Source organism: Aythya fuligula, chromosome 15 (genome assembly GCF_009819795.1).
Source record: "Aythya fuligula isolate bAytFul2 chromosome 15, bAytFul2.pri, whole genome shotgun sequence".
NCBI classification, from domain to species: domain Eukaryota; kingdom Metazoa; phylum Chordata; class Aves; order Anseriformes; family Anatidae; genus Aythya; species Aythya fuligula.
In genome coordinates this window covers 14,666,850-14,682,711 of record NC_045573.1, presented here as the reverse complement: position 1 = coordinate 14,682,711, position 15,862 = coordinate 14,666,850, and the positions used below count along the sequence as shown (strand labels likewise).

General features: G+C 33.8%; 1 protein-coding gene across 22 annotated transcripts in view; it reads left to right on the top strand.

Moving 5' to 3' along the window:
- The window catches only part of RBFOX1 (RNA binding fox-1 homolog 1), a 681,896-nt gene that overhangs the window by 429,695 nt on the left and 236,339 nt on the right, over window positions 1–15,862 (top strand). Inside the window, exon 1 of one of the 22 annotated variants that reach the window (XM_032197990.1) lies at window positions 4,493–4,548. The exons of the other annotated variants lie outside the window; for them this stretch is intronic. The gene's annotated coding sequence lies outside the window, so the exon portion shown is untranslated. Of the gene's footprint in view, window positions 1–4,492; window positions 4,549–15,862 lie in introns of those variants that run through there. 22 annotated transcript variants of the gene reach the window in all.

The window sequence follows — 15,862 nt, the reverse complement described above, 5'->3', positions numbered from 1 at the left end:
CATCCTCAATAGTGTGCTGAGCTTCCTAATGCTAAGGAAGCAGAAGATAGAAGAGGAAAGAATTGTCAGTTTTTGTGGCTAGGTAACTAACACTTGTGTCAATGAATGCTTTTTGAATGTTCATGAATATTTGAAGCAAATTTGTGTTAATTGCACTACTGTTGTCCACAATTAGTCTGTGGTAGACATGATTAATTGTAAAGAGCCCTGACATTTATGCATAAAAGGCTTGAGGTCAAACAGAAATGGAGAAAAATGGTTGTTGTAGCATTGGCAGATGGAATGCTAATGCATTTTGACTCATACTGAGAATAATGATATTTCTACATCAATAGCAAATAATTGTTTTAGAACTGTGGAACATTCTTCTCCCCTTTTTTGCTTTTCTTTCTCTGTTTAACTTTCTTTCCTCCCACGCCAGGATACTACGTATCCTGGTTATTTTTACAGGGTAGCCTTTAATTGGCTTGGAAACTTCTTTTGACAAATGCTTTACTGGAAACCTGCATCAAATTGCTAGCTGGGAAAGGGTTGTATCGATTTGCTTCTGTGAGGCAAAGTGCAGTGGTAAAATATCCTGATGATAATTATGCATGCATTTTGAAGGAAGTTTCTTGAATCTGTGTTGGTATGTTTCCTATCAATAAATGAATGCACCATGTTCATGGGACAAAGGTTATAATAACATTGTAGTGTGCTTGGTAATGATGTTGAGTAGTTAACAATTCAGCAAGTAGAAATTGAAATGCTGAGATTCTAATAATGAACAGATAATATTCATAGTGTCATTAGTAGCTTATAAAACTAATCCATAATGATTTGGGTCTCTTTCTACCGAAGTAAACATGGTGTAACACTTAATTAAGTTAGTATCCTGTAATGCTCCTGTTGGGTGGCATTGTAGGAACAGAGCAGTATTCGTGGGTTGCTTGTCCTAAGCCCCAGAACTTTTAAAAATCAAGAGACCCTGGTGGATATTCCTTTTTAGAAAGCAGTCCTAAGGTTGATTGAGTGAACGTAGCATCACATTAACCTGAGGCTGTCTCTGCACACGTGGTATACAACAGTCAAAGTAAATTTCTCTATACTTGGAGCAGAGTGAATGTTTTTTTGTTTTGTTTTGTTTTGTTTAAAAAAAAAACAAACTCTTTGGTGTCTGGGAGCTGACTGATGTGTTCCTTTTGTTAAAACTGACATTAATCTATCTAATTCCTTATCAGTAAGCTTTTGAAGGACTCACTAGTCCAGTGAAATTCTACTAATTTATACCCTGATTGAAAGTAGTCCTTACTATAAAGACTGAAGAGATAGGACTTTCCCCAAAGTTATCAACATTAAGAAAAAAAAAAAAAAAAAAAAAAAAAAACTTTTTAAGCAAGCCGATTTCCCTACCTTCATGTCATGTGTTTTAATGAGCTTATGGTATTATGCTTTTACTGATACAACATCTGTGGAAGACAAGCTGAGCCTTTCAGATACCCCTTGTAAGGTTTTCTTTGCTTACATGTATGTAGAGGTTCATTGAGAGATACAGAATTTAACACTACTTAATAATTTCCATTTGAAGTGCAATGAAATCGTGTTTTCTATTTGTTCTCAAATAAAATGCTCTTAAGTGAAACCACTATACCCCAGTTAACAAGTTTATTTTTCTGTTTTTAGCTCTCTGCAGAAGAAGTTTTTGTTTACTTACAATTTTTGCTACTTGACTGTTTGCAATTGCAAGTTAGAGAAAGTAAAGGGGTAGTCTGGAAATGTATAAAGATATTCAAAGAATGTTTTCAGGATATAAGTTTAAAATCAACTAACAGTGCTCCTAAAAATGTTAAATCTTACAAAGCGGTTTTTAAAACTGTGGCCTACTTGATAGCAATAACTGTTCCATGGAATAATGTAGTCTTTCTAATACTTCAGTTTTAAAATTGAAAAATGATTGTTCATGCTGGTCTCTGAGAAACGTTGAGGGTTAATAACAGTCCTTTTCTAAATACTCTGGGGAACACTGTTCTGTAAAAGTCCCACAAAGTAGTATCTCTCATGTAGTGGCTTAGCCTGATTTTTTTTTTTTTTTTTTTTTTTTTTATAGCATGCTTGCATCATACCAAAACCAGGTAGCAAATATTTACACAGAAGAGGGTTTTATTTAATTCTTGTATAACTCTGTTCATCAAAGTGGTTTTCTAACAAACTAAAAACACATTTTAATCATAAAAATGCAACCTATTGCCAGCTTTATTTTATATTTTATTATCTACAAAAATAATATAAATGAGATAAATCAGCTTAAACTGATTTGTGCAAACTAAATGATATTGTTGTCTAGAAACCTAAAATCAAGTGAAATACCATGTTCTTTCATGGAGTAATTTTTGAATTGCGCTTTGACATTTAGTTATGTAGTCTCATTCTCAGGTACAGTATTCTTTCAAAGCATAATATATGGTAGTAATCTCCAGTTCTCCTGTAATAAATGCTGGACTGTGGACAGGAGATGACCAAAAGAGAGTGCCTGGGCAAACCTTAATCTTTAATAAGGTGCAGAACTAGTCTATAACTGTCAAGGAATGACAGAAGAGCAGTACTTTCAGCTTGCCTGCTCAGAATAGAAATGGGGTCCTTTGACAGGCCAGAAAGGCTACTTTATTCTTTATTGGGTTTGGGGCTATTATTGTGCCTGTGTTATTTAGTTATTTGACATTTGTGAGTTGTTGGAGCAAAAGGAAGTTCAGTTATTAATGTGAAAACAACATTTAAAATTTATTTTTATTATGAACTTTTGTAGAAGCCTCTTAGTCTTACAGTTGGAAACAAAGACGTACCTGATGCTAGATGGTTGTTGTTCGTAATTCAGAAATATAAAATAGTTTTATACTAAAACAAAAAACAGCTATTGGAGATAAATGAGGAGGAAAACAAGCAGACATTAAACAGATATTCAGTCTTTTTCAGCTTTTCAAGTGGATGAAAAAACAGTCCAGAAGTTGTGTGTTTAAATTCTTTGAATTACTATTTGCCTTCTAGAATTCTTGGTAATAGCTTTCTTTATTTATTTACTACTTTCCCTGAATGGTCTGCTGTATTTTCTGATTCTTCAGGTGGAAAAGTGTTGCTTTCCTGTAACTGCTTTCTTGTAACTGTAGTGCCAGCTGTGGTTGAGTACTAGTCATCAACCTGGGAGTATGCAAAGGGCTCATGAGTAATGCTTTTGTCAGACTTGTTGCAGATTTGGTTTCTGCTGCCCAAGCTATGTGATTTTGGACTCCTTTTGAGGTTCAAAACTTCTTTGTCCATGAAGCAGTGCATGTTGCCATTTTCTTGTAACACTTCTTACTATTCTCTTAAAAAAACAATATCAACAAAATCCGCAGGAGATACTCAGACGTGCCATTCATTGTCTGTTTTATGGCTTTCAAATAATCAGATATTTTAAAAACTTGAGTCTTGGAAAAATATTTTTCTCCACTGATTTATAATGAACCAAAGTGTTTATATATACATATGCGGTCTTTAATTTGGAGCAATATCAGAGACTATTTATAAGTGTCTAATTTTTCTGGAAGATTTTACATTTAATTTTAGATAATGTAAACCTAGGATTATTTAAAATTGTTTTTTTTCTGAAATTTCTGAAATTTTGAATTTGCAAAGATCAATGTGAACTTGCATATTAATATGTTTAGACTGAACTTTTGTGTAGAGATATGAGAATACACATTTTTCAAAGACGTGGCAAGTGTGGGATGGGTATAATATCAGGTAAGATACCACCAAGTTACAATTTCAGACTTTTTCAAAGTCTTGCAAAACAAAAAACATTTTCATATTTGTCCTTTTGTTTTGACTTCCTAGATGAGTATGCATAATAATTTCATAGGAGTTGATAGTTCTTTAAAACAAGGCTACTTTAAATGTAGTCAATTTATCTTTCTAGAGTTATAATTTAGATAAGATCTTAAATGCCAGTGGTGTTTGGATGGTACGATCTTTCATTCTGTGTTTGAACAGCACTTTTAAATCTCTAAAAAGGCTTGCTAAATTGCAAAACCACTGGTTTCCTTTAGAATTATTATTTTTTTAATGTTGACTTGTCAGCCAAATATGAATTTTTCTTAAATTCTTACTTTATATTGTTGCAGATATGCATAACTGTAAACATGCTGACAAAAACACTGACCAAAATAAAACTTTTTCAAAAATATGAACAGTTTTACTTCTGCAGAACACCCTTCTGCTTTATATTTTTTGATAACTACACTAGGAATGTGTAGTTATCTAGTAGGAAACTAGTTTCTAGTCTTTTGCTTTCATGCACAGATTTGCATTATCAGCCTAAGTAATTTACCAGGAAAATCCATGCAAAAAAGGACAACATCTCACAAGAGACATATATCCAGCGCATGTACATCTGTGGTCTTGCTCTGGTATTGCAAATTTATACAAATGTAGAACGCATTTGATTGCTTTTAAATTCACGATCATCCTTTGTCTGCAGGAATAACTGGCAAGACTATATGAAATGAAAACAATTTTCGGTAATTCTACTTCAGAGTGAGTAATAGAAACATTTTTTCTTAACAGTACCTAGGTAAAAACTCACCACTGCCATTGACTCAAAAGTAGCAGTGATGCTCAGTTTTGCTTCTTACTTGCAAATACTGTACTATAAGGCAACAGAGGAATTTAATAACTACTTCAGTTCTGAATCATCCTGAGGTTTAACTTTTCTTTTGTAGTCTTAAGTTGCAAATGATAAAAGTTTTGAAAAGTTTTGAAAGAAAAGGAGATACTGAATCTATCTTTCCTAGCAAGAACATTTTTAGGAAATTTCTGGATGACTTTGTAAACTTGTTTTTATATATGTGCTACACCCCTGTTGCTGGATTTTGTCTTGCAACTTGAAAGCACTTGTTTTCTATGAGAAAATAATGTTGCCAACATAGTAAACTTACTCTCTTAAGAGTGATTTTGAACATTGTTGTGTATATAGTTGTTGGTGGGCTTTTCATTTAATTTTGTCATATTATTCAGTTAGGGTCCTAGTATGGCACTATGCCATTCCAGACAAATGGGCATGGGCTGACAGCCAAGAATGCATATTAAGGGCAGAAGACTTCAGCACCCTGATTTGAAAGTGTGAGCTTCTTTGCCCATGTGTAATATGGCTCTATGTTTCAATCCATTTTTGTCCTTGCTTGTGCTAGATGAACAATGTTTTGCCTTAGGACATAGGATAGCTCTCAGAGGTAGGCTATGGGGACTTTGCAGAGTTTTATTGTCAGACACTGGTAGTCCCAAAGAACCTCCATAGCTCAATAAGATAGTGGGACAGTTGCATTTTTTATTTGCCTCTGAGTTTGGTCAATTCACACAAGCGTAATTTAAATCAGAATGAATAGAATTGATTAAAAAATAAGTTTACCTCTTGGGGAGAGGTAGTTAAACTGAAAACAGCATACTAAAATGCTGTGGTTTTGTTTTGTTTTGTTTTCCCAACGTGGAAACTTATGGAAATAATTAATGTTATTAATTATTCCATAGAGGAAAGAAATTCTGTGTACTGGCCACTGAATTCTTTACCTGGTACAGGCATTAATATTTCTTAATCCAACATAAATTAAAGTTTACTTTCCTTACTCTTGTTCAATGAATACAGAAAATTGCTTTAACAAAAACATTTTAATGCTATGAAACGTGGAATAATTTAGTAGCATACAAGGGATGCGTGATTGTGATCTGAACAAATTACCAGTCAGCTAAGTCTAGTTAAGCAGCCAGACATGGTTTGCATTTTAAATATGTCACTATTACTCACAGACAGTAAAAGTTTGGTAACAACTGTTTTAATCATGTTATCATTCTGAGGATTATATGGCTGTATCTGAAAATCAGTCGTTTGTATCATGTTGCATTTGTAAGTAAAAGTAGTTTAAAGTAATATCTAAAGGTGGAACTACACTGTGAGATATGCCTGGGGCTAAAACTGTGCATGCATTCTAATACTTAGAGGTCTAGGTTTTAAAGGTCTATATGCTGACTATAAAATCTTAGCAAATAAAATAACAAAATCTCGCTTAAAATGTTCCTGCTTTGAGTTTTCTGTACTGGCACATACATACCTAATGGTTATTTTTCCCCCCTGGTCTAGTGCTTGTGTATGAGAGTCAGTTTCATCTTCATTCATCTTGACTTGAAAACTGTGGGTAAACAAGAGAGCAGAGTCATGTGATTGATGACTGTGCAGTGGAAAACATGAACTGTGCCTGAAGAAAAGCTTTTAAAGTAATTGTGTGACTTCCTCTTATATATACAGGTTGCGTTATCCAGAGAACTGTGTATTTTCTTAAGTCCATTACTCTCACTTGGTATCTTTTCTGGATTTTTGTGTCTTCTAATATTGTAAAAGTTAAAAAGAAGAAAAGAAAAAAAAATCTTAGCTCTTCCGTTATTTATTTAAGAGCTTCAGTGATACTATGGCATATCTTACATTACACTGAATCTAATTGTACTATTTGGTTCACAGAAAATTGGATTCTTTGAGCAGTTCTGTTTTTAACAGTTATTAAGAGTTGAATCAGTTCCTTTCATAATCTTAAAAGAAAGGGAAGGAATGCAGAATAAATTCTAGATAATAGATGCAGTTTAAGTATATTTCAACTATAAAATGCATAGGCCACAATTCTAGAAGGGGCTGTTTTAATCAGCTTTGACCTTTAATTTGTAATATCACTATGAAGTTGGTCTGTCTTGTTTCAGCAGTCACACTGTAATATATACTGATCTTTCTTTGTCAGTTAAGTGGTGGAAATGAGGTAATGGACAACTGCTTAATATGTGTTTCTTGGTGTCTGCATTGTATGTGGATTATGTACCAAGAACGTACACTTCATATAAGTTTGGTATGATCATGTTATTAATTTTTATTTTTCTAATAAGTAAAATAGATATAATTATGTTTGACTGGAAAAAAATGCAAGAATATATTTTCATTAAATGTGATTCCTGTTACACATTGACTAAGTTGAAGAAATTATTGTTTTGTTAGTATTGTATCAGTATCCACTTCCATATGCGCTCATATAATTGGACATTTTTTAGTCTAATGTATACTAATTTTGGGTTATCCAAGCCAGCATGTACATCATCATCTCTAATGGAGATGTCATAACAGCATAACACTGAAACTATGGCTTACAGTATATGACTGCACTATATTGAGTAGAGCCCATTCAGGAACTTGTTATACAGTTATATTGTCTTAAAAAAGTATTTTGCCTATGATTTACTGCCAGGCTTTGTGGTCATAAATGTACCCTTCCTTTTTCCACCAAACTGAAGAACAAAAGCAGAACTGGAAAAGAAATTTTAGTTTATTTGGATACACTTAAGTAGTGGTTTGCATGAGTAGGTTAGTGTTGGCCCTCATTATGTTTCCCTCTTGTTCACAAGCTCACAAGCATGCTAAATTATATTATGTGGGCTAACGCTGGATTTTTTTTTACTCAGTTAAAAAGCTATTTGTAGTGCTGGTTAAGAAACTTGCTTAGTTTCCATAACTGATTTGTTTTCAACTAATTCCCTCAAGGTGATCTGATCTTTATGACTCTGATTCTTAGATTTTTGGGTTTGATTTTTCTGAGAGGTAAAACGTCTTCTTCCCATATAGACAAAATTTTTGTGCTGACAAGCTACCTAAGATAGCTTACGTATGTGATCTACATATTATAGGTGTACATATTGTGATGTAGCAGGACATATTATTCTTGGGGTAGAGAAGCATAGTTGTTCTGCAACAGGTGGGTGGAATTGCTCAGTGCTCACTAAGCTAGTAAGGATTTTTCCTAAAAATTGTAAGTTATTTTTAACTTAAAAAAATCTTGAAAGAGAGTTTGTAAATGTCAGATGACTATTTTAAAGTTAGTTGAGTCTGTAGATTTTTTTTTTTTTTTTCAATGATTCATTGTATTCTGTCTGTATCTGGTTCCATTCTCTGAATTCTTGCTACGGGAGAAATTTTAGCTTTGCCTTCTCTTCTAGCATGCCACACGAGTTCATCTAGTTCAGCCTTCATAAAATATACAAACCCAGTGGGGTCCTGGGGACAGCGATGTGATAATCTCACTTGCCTGTTGCAGACCTTAAATGAATTGTGAAATTCTGCCTCTTAGGTGATGGTTGGCACTCTGGGAATTGAAGCAGTATTGGAAACTGTAACGCTAGTGCTATATTTGCTCTGTAATGACTTATAGTCAGGCTTATTTTTCTCACTTTTAATAGACAGAAAGTAAACCACTCTATGGGTCACTTTCTGGCCAGCTGTAGGTCATTATGTTCTGAAGGTTGGTTACTCTTACACTACATTCTTATCCCTGTGCAGCTCCATGAGGAAAAGGAGGCATTTCTTTTTCATTCTCTCTAATAGATAACAAGTAGAGTTTGGTGGAGTTAGTGCTTCTAGCAGCACCTGGGGATTAGTGTTATCTCTGGAATTGTAATATATGGGCTGATACTGAATCACAGCCTCTGTAATGGATGACTGTAAAGGGAATTCCATCATGCTGTGAACTTTCTGATGATGATTTCAGCGTTTTTACTATGAATATCCAAAGCCCACTGTTTTTTGCTTTGAAAGGGACAGGAATGAGGTGAGATGAATGTATGTATACAAAACTACAAACAGCAGTTTAGTCTGTGGTTTTATGCAAACAATATAATAAGCAGGCAACTATAATACTTAAAAGTGAGGCACAACATTTTTCTATGCTCACTGCCCATGTTTTTGATGTTTTTAACTTAATAGCCAGTTCTCAAAATAACAATATATTTCACCTAATGACCAAATGACTAAAATTTATGAATTATTAGTCTCTCAAATACGAAACTGTATGCTTTGGCTTTATTGAATTATCTCTAATTTGATTATCTTCATTGTTTCATGCAGCAAGTTAATTTCTTTTGAAATTATTGTTCAGACTTTAGAATTGAAAGATGGAAATTAAACTGTATAGTTCCTCTCCTTTCTTCATTATGATATAGATGAATAATATACTGAGTTTTAGACATCCAAACACTGAGGTAGCCTTTTAAAACCTAACAGTAGAAGGTGAATATAATATCATTTTCTATTTGGTGACCCTGTATTATGTCTTCAGAGGAAGCATATTTCCAGACTCAATAACAGCAGCAGGAGTAGTGCATGAGGTGTTTTTATGTATTACAGCTTGCCAATTAGTAATACAGCGATGGTTTTCTAAGATGCATAAATCACAACACTGCCCATTTTCCTAATAGGAATGTGACAACTCACTTAATGTAAAAACATTGTGATATTGAGGAAAAAAAAAAAAAAAAAAGCTAAACCTTGGTACTGCTGCCATTCATAATCAATTACTGGTTTAAGTTCTCAAAGCCATCTATAGTGCCATTTTTTTTCTGGAAAATAAATGCCTATGGTTTGTGAGGTACATGTGGGAAATGTTGGTGGAGAGTGAAGATCTTGGATCATTTTTGTTTCATGTGCCCTTCAGAGCTCTTTATAGAGTCTTTATAACTGTTGAGCCCAAACCATCAACAGAAACACTCATAAACATCAAGTCAAACTAAGGATGAGCTGAATTTCTCATATTCTCATAATTATTATGAAGTTATGGCTAAAGTGTTATGCATAAGTTGGTATGGAGGGGAGGTGTAAAAAGTGGGAGAGGTCATCTTTTGTGTGTCTGATAGACTTCAGTCCAAGACAGATTTCAGTTCAAGAACGGTTTTAAGCTTGTGTATAGAATCATCCAAACTATACAGTCCAGAATGCTAAATAGCTCCCACATATACAGCAGAACTGTTCCAAAAAGAACAAATTTAAATGATAGATGGCATGTGTTGTTATACTAATGCCTGAGGCTTTTCAGTATGCTGCAGCAGAGGGTTTCCTCTTTCTGTTTATTTAAAGTAAAGTGAAATTTGGTCCATTCATAACTTCTTTATTGCATAAGCTGACAAATATATCTAATCGTTTTGCAAGACTTTCTGTTTTCTGTATTCCTCCTGCTGCCAGTTGTTACCACAATTTTGTGTGTGTGTGTGTTCAGGTGTTACACAGGAATACCTTTTTGGGCCTTTAGATACTGGTTTAAATATATTCATATGGTGTCTAGTGTAGACATGATATTCAAATATGCCATATTCTTGAAAAGGATGGATAAAACATTTTCCTTTTTACTTCCTTGCTAAATATCCTCCATAGGTATATGTTCAGAAATGTACAACTACCACTAAGTAGTACTCTGGCTGTGAAAACATACTTACTCTGCAAAACAATACTTGTGTTATTTTTCTTGTTTTTATTGGAATAAAATTAGACCCTGACCTTACAATGGATGTGTTCCTAATTCAACAGGAAATGTCCTTGAGAAAGGCCACCTTCTTTCTTAATTTTCAGTCAGTCTGGTGAATGCCTTGGTATAGCAAAGAGGTACAGGATTTTTTGAGTAATAAAGTAATTGCTGAATAAGAGAGAAGTTTTTTTTTTTTTTTTACAATTTTTCAAATTAAAAAGGGATATTCCATGAATGGACTTCTGCCGGTCAAGTAGTTGTAAATTCGTTTGAATCAGTGGAATTGCACCACTGTAAATTAAATCTATTTATTCAAGATTACATAATGAAATACTTAAGGTTTTCCTATTTTCTTCTTATTTATCATAGCTGTACTCTTGGATGAAGTAGATCGGTTTTATGCTTCATGTATTATTTTCTGTTATACAGGCTAAAATATTCTTTCTTCAAAGAAAACAATATATTTCAATAAGAGCTAATTACCTCTTTTTTTATTCTAAGTGACAAAAGCTAATACATCACACTTAGCCACTGAGAACTCCATTTCAGTAAACTAATTAAACTAATCCTATCTCCACTCATTATTCTCAGTTTTGCTAAATATTTTAACAGCATAGATTTATTTCATTACATAAATTATATCATACTTAAAGAAAACAGTTTGCATAATGGCATATTTGCATTCCCTAGAGTTTATTTTGGGTTTTTGAATTCAGACTTCAAGTTTCAGTTGAAATAATATTATTTGCATTATTTAGGGTGGTAATTCTTCTTAATTATTACTAATTATCTAGAAAGATATATAGCTTTAATTAAATGTAAGTGCTTGGCATTCTTGTTAACATATATTAAGCACTGACAGTTCTTGTGTCTATAGATAATATAATGTTAGAAAGTAGTGATATATCCTACAGTTTACAGCCTGTGAATTCATAACACAATGGATGATTAATTTACTAATCACAGGTGGAAAAGTTACTTTTTGATTGTTAGTGATTATAACATTAAAAGATCACGTGCTTATTGGACATTTCTTAAAGTATATAAATAAAATGAAAATGCATACATCACTTTGTATTTAAATTATAAAAGCGGAATACACTGAACACTAAGATTTAAGAGCACCATTGCTGAGAAGCTGTAGAGGAATAATACATAAGTACCACTTCAGACTAAAGTGGTATAGACTCGTAATGCAATTAAATCAAGAAGCTGTAAGCCTCCCCAGACTGAAGTTTCATTTAGGTATTTCTACTTGAGATACCTGCTTCAGAGTTTTCCAAGATGATAAAATAAAGGCAACAAAGGTTGCCTCAATAATTCATTGAAATGAATTTACAGTATGTGATTCACATGAGCTGTATAGAGGTTTCATAATTTTATTGATTTTGATAAACCATTTATCACAACTAATGGTTTCTAGTTTTAATTTCAGTTTTCATACTATTATTTGGAATGTATATACTTTCTATGACTGTTACTAGCTTTATTGTAGTGCTGATGTTAGTGAACTGTGAGTTTTTCGGAAAGATGCACAGAAAGGGAATTAATTGTGGCTGGTTCTAACAGCCTGATTTCTTAAAGAATGAAAGATAGACAACTGACAAGACAATTTGTAAATTGTTTTATCCTAAGTGCTGTGGGTTATGGTCCTTCAGCTCAACACGTCATGAAACCTATCTCACTTATCTCAGTATTATGCTTACCAAGCCCAATCTGCCAGCTTGAATTAATGGACTTGTAATTCATATTCCAGTTGTCAAACAAGCATCAATACACACTTTACAATGACACTTTACCATGCTTTGTACTATAGTTACTTCTTGAATGCAACGGAGGGTATTAACTTAATATATTGCTCATCATTAAACAAAACCTTTCATGCACAAATGAAATACACTGTCAGTCACACACATACACATGCACACATAAAATATCATTTTGACCAGTTTTCAAGTATTTTCCCCTAACTTGATACAAAAGATCACAATGATTTTATTTCTGCCCTGTTCCTTTTCTAAGTTATACTCTTGAGTGATCTCTGTGTAGTAAGCTTGCTGCTGACGTAGAAGTTCCTGGTGACTGGCTGTCATAGCACCTAGCAATCTTCTACTGTGGCAGGAGACACAACAGATTGAATGCGTCTGGAAACCAAATTGTGGACCCTTGTATGTGGCTATTCCATCCAGGTCAGACTTAGGGGTTTGCTAATGTGCATGAAAAAGCCTGTGATTCCACTCCATTTGCATGTGTTTGGAAAATGCTTGTGAAAGATACTTGAAAGAGTCCTCTGGTTTTAAGTGCTTAACAGATATTCGGGACCTTACTGGTTAGAGCTTGCTCATGCAGTGTGGAGCAGGGCTGTGAGATCAATTAAGGCTACTGCTGTTGTAATTGGAGCAGAATGGAAGGTGTGCAGAACAAACAAAAATTGAGTCTGTAGCGAGTGGAAAATAAAAGCATAAATAAAAAACTATTAATGGTATATAACAAATATGGAGTAAGGAGAATATCAGCCTTGTCATCATGCAATAGCCTGTTTTATCAACACAAGATATAAGCAGAGGGAAAAGGATTTTATGATGAAATATTTAGTACTTGTCTCCAGAGTATGTTTTTTAGTGTTTATGCATTTTTCAGTGTCTTTTGCAATATGAGACCACATTGCTCAGCACTAGCTAGCATTGTCAGTAAAATAAATTCCATAATTAGGTTTCCATATACGCTAATATGTAATTATTTGTACTTTTTAAAGTATGGTCACTTAGCTTCAGCAGTCAGATATATATTTACCCACATTTACTTTGTGAGTGTGCATGCTTAGTAGCACTTACATTTTCCATAGATCTGGGTATTTTACAAATCATCTATAAATCATCACATAGTACCCTTCAATGGAAAATTTATATTATTGTGTAAATTTCAAATTCCAGTGCTAAACTTTCTTGAAGTACTTTGCTGGCATGCTAAATAAATGCATATATACATAATAACAAAAAGTTTGGAAAGCATTTGATCTGAATAAGTCACTCTAAGAAAATAAAGTTTCCACTTATGTTTGTCTCTCAGACATATCTTATTTAACATTGAGACTTTTCTTATCCCCTTTCACAGTTCACAGTAACTTGCGTAATTACAATATTTACCTTAATTGCCATGTAAGGACCACCAGTTATACAGACTCATATATCCTTCTTGGATAATCCAGTAAGCCAAATGTTTTTGAGATCTAATGTGGTTTCATATTAATTAATGAGATGCATTTGTAGATCATATTGCTTGTATATTAGCTATGTTTAATGATAAATTTATGATAAATACCTGATTGATCAAAAGATCTAAGGGCAATGTAAGCATTTTATGAAACTGCCTGAAATTTAATGTTGTTAAGCTGATGAAAATCATTGTGAATTTTTGGAAATTGCTGGCAGACCACAAACATCATCACATCAATTTGTTCTTCAGTTCTAGTAGTATAATATTTTGACAAGGGACGAGGCTTTATGTGGTCTGAAGACTGGGTCTTTCACTTATAAGTCATTACAGCTGAAGTGGAGGTCCTGACATGAAGTGCTAATAATACCGATTCTATCTTTTTGCTAGGCAAAGATGATAGTATATTCCCGTGCACTCACAGCAGCAGTTTCAAATATGTGGTGAGTTCATGTTCACAAGATACCACAATGTACTGTAGTGAGTTCATGTTCACAAGCTTCAATCTAGTTTGCCCTCAGCACCTTGTCCATATGCAAAGAAGTTGAAAGAAGTTGGTACTTTTTTATTACTCTCTTCTAGCCCTAGAAAGAACATGATTCTTTATCGATCACCCATTCCTTCAAAAGCTGGCAAGATATTTTTTTTCTTGCTTTCATGTTGCAAGGCATCACTGCAGATGACTGTCGTTTTTGTTTGTTTGTTTGTTTTTTGTTTTTCTTTTGGTCCATACACAGCATGCACTAATCACTACTCTGCAACTATCACATGAAATTTTTGATAATGCGATGTCAATGCTATTTATTTTTTAATAGAAACTTCCCTTTTCTTCTCTATTCTACCCCCATAATGGTCTTATCCAATGTATTCAGTTGTCATAAGTTGTAAGGAATCAGAAGTGTATTTATTAAATCTTTGAATGACGAGTACAGAAGCCTAACCAAAGTTTAGGTTGGATATTAGGAAGAACTTCTTTCTTGAAAGGGTTGTTATGCATCAGAGTGGGCTGCCCAGGGAAGTGGTTGAGTCACCATCCTTGGAGGTCTTTAAAACCATGTTTAGATGTAGAGTTTAGTGATATGGTTTAGTGGCAGACTTGTTAGTGTTAGGTCAGAGGTTGGACTAGGTGATCTTGGAGGTCTTTTCCAACCTATATGATTCTGTGAACCAGAGAAGGAGCAAGATATAAAAAGAAAAGTCTGGAACAGCAGAAATAGGATGATAGCTAATACAAATCCTGAGATTCAGCATTCTATTATGAAGTGGGATCTCATCAGTTGGAAGTGACAGAGGTGTTTCAACCATGTCTGCTTTATAGAAGTAGAATAACTGTCTGTGGTATGGATATCTAAAAATAATGTGATGTATCAATGCTTTATTATATAGATACAAGTTTCTTTTCTACAGTATTGAGTACAAACACGGCAATTCATTATCATGAAAGGTAGACATAGAATATATGCAGATACCATCTAGGATGAAAGGAATGGAGAACTGATCATATTAAAGAAGAGCTTGGAATGTTTAGTCAAGAAAAAAAAAAAAGATATGTTTACTCTGAGTACATTGGGTTAAATAGCAGGGATGTGGACAGCATCTTAAGCTAAAAAGCTTATCTTTATTGGCATAAAGATAAATAGGTATGTGCTGTCCATCATAATTTGAGAGGAAATCTTAAAGATCCATTAAATAATCACATCAGTGAGTAACAGGATTCCAGGCTAAGCATGGACTGGGGGAGGTGAAACAGTTACCAAATTTTAGGAGACAGTAATAAACTGAACTTAAATACATGTAAGTAAGAATTACACTGTGTAGTGGACTCACAGACTCAGGAGCTACTTTCAAATTCTGCTTTCTTTCCAAGAAAAGTCAAAGTCACAGATGCTCTGGCATTCTCAACTGCCAAAATTCCTGCAGTTGATAGGATTAACCTGCTAAATTTGTGTGTGAATAATAAGAAAAAAAGAGACTTTTCATCCATATTCAGTAATGCACAATTGTTACTACCTTTTCTTGGTGATACTGATGCTCTTCCTGAAACTCATCTTTTATATCTGGAAACCATAGAAAATTCTTAGAAACTTACAGTGTTTGGACAATCAGTTTCCTCTGTATAGTCTCCTTGGCTGCTTTGAGTCTTTGGGGGTACACGAGTTTGTTCTGTGATCCTGACTGTAAGGTCTGGAGTTCCATATAAATTTAAATAGCCTATCTATTTATGTGATGAAGGAATTATGTTTTGGATCAGTGTAAAAGAAAATTACATGTAGTCTGTGTCAAGTTGCCTTATTTCAGTGGAAGGTTAATTGGAAATGCAG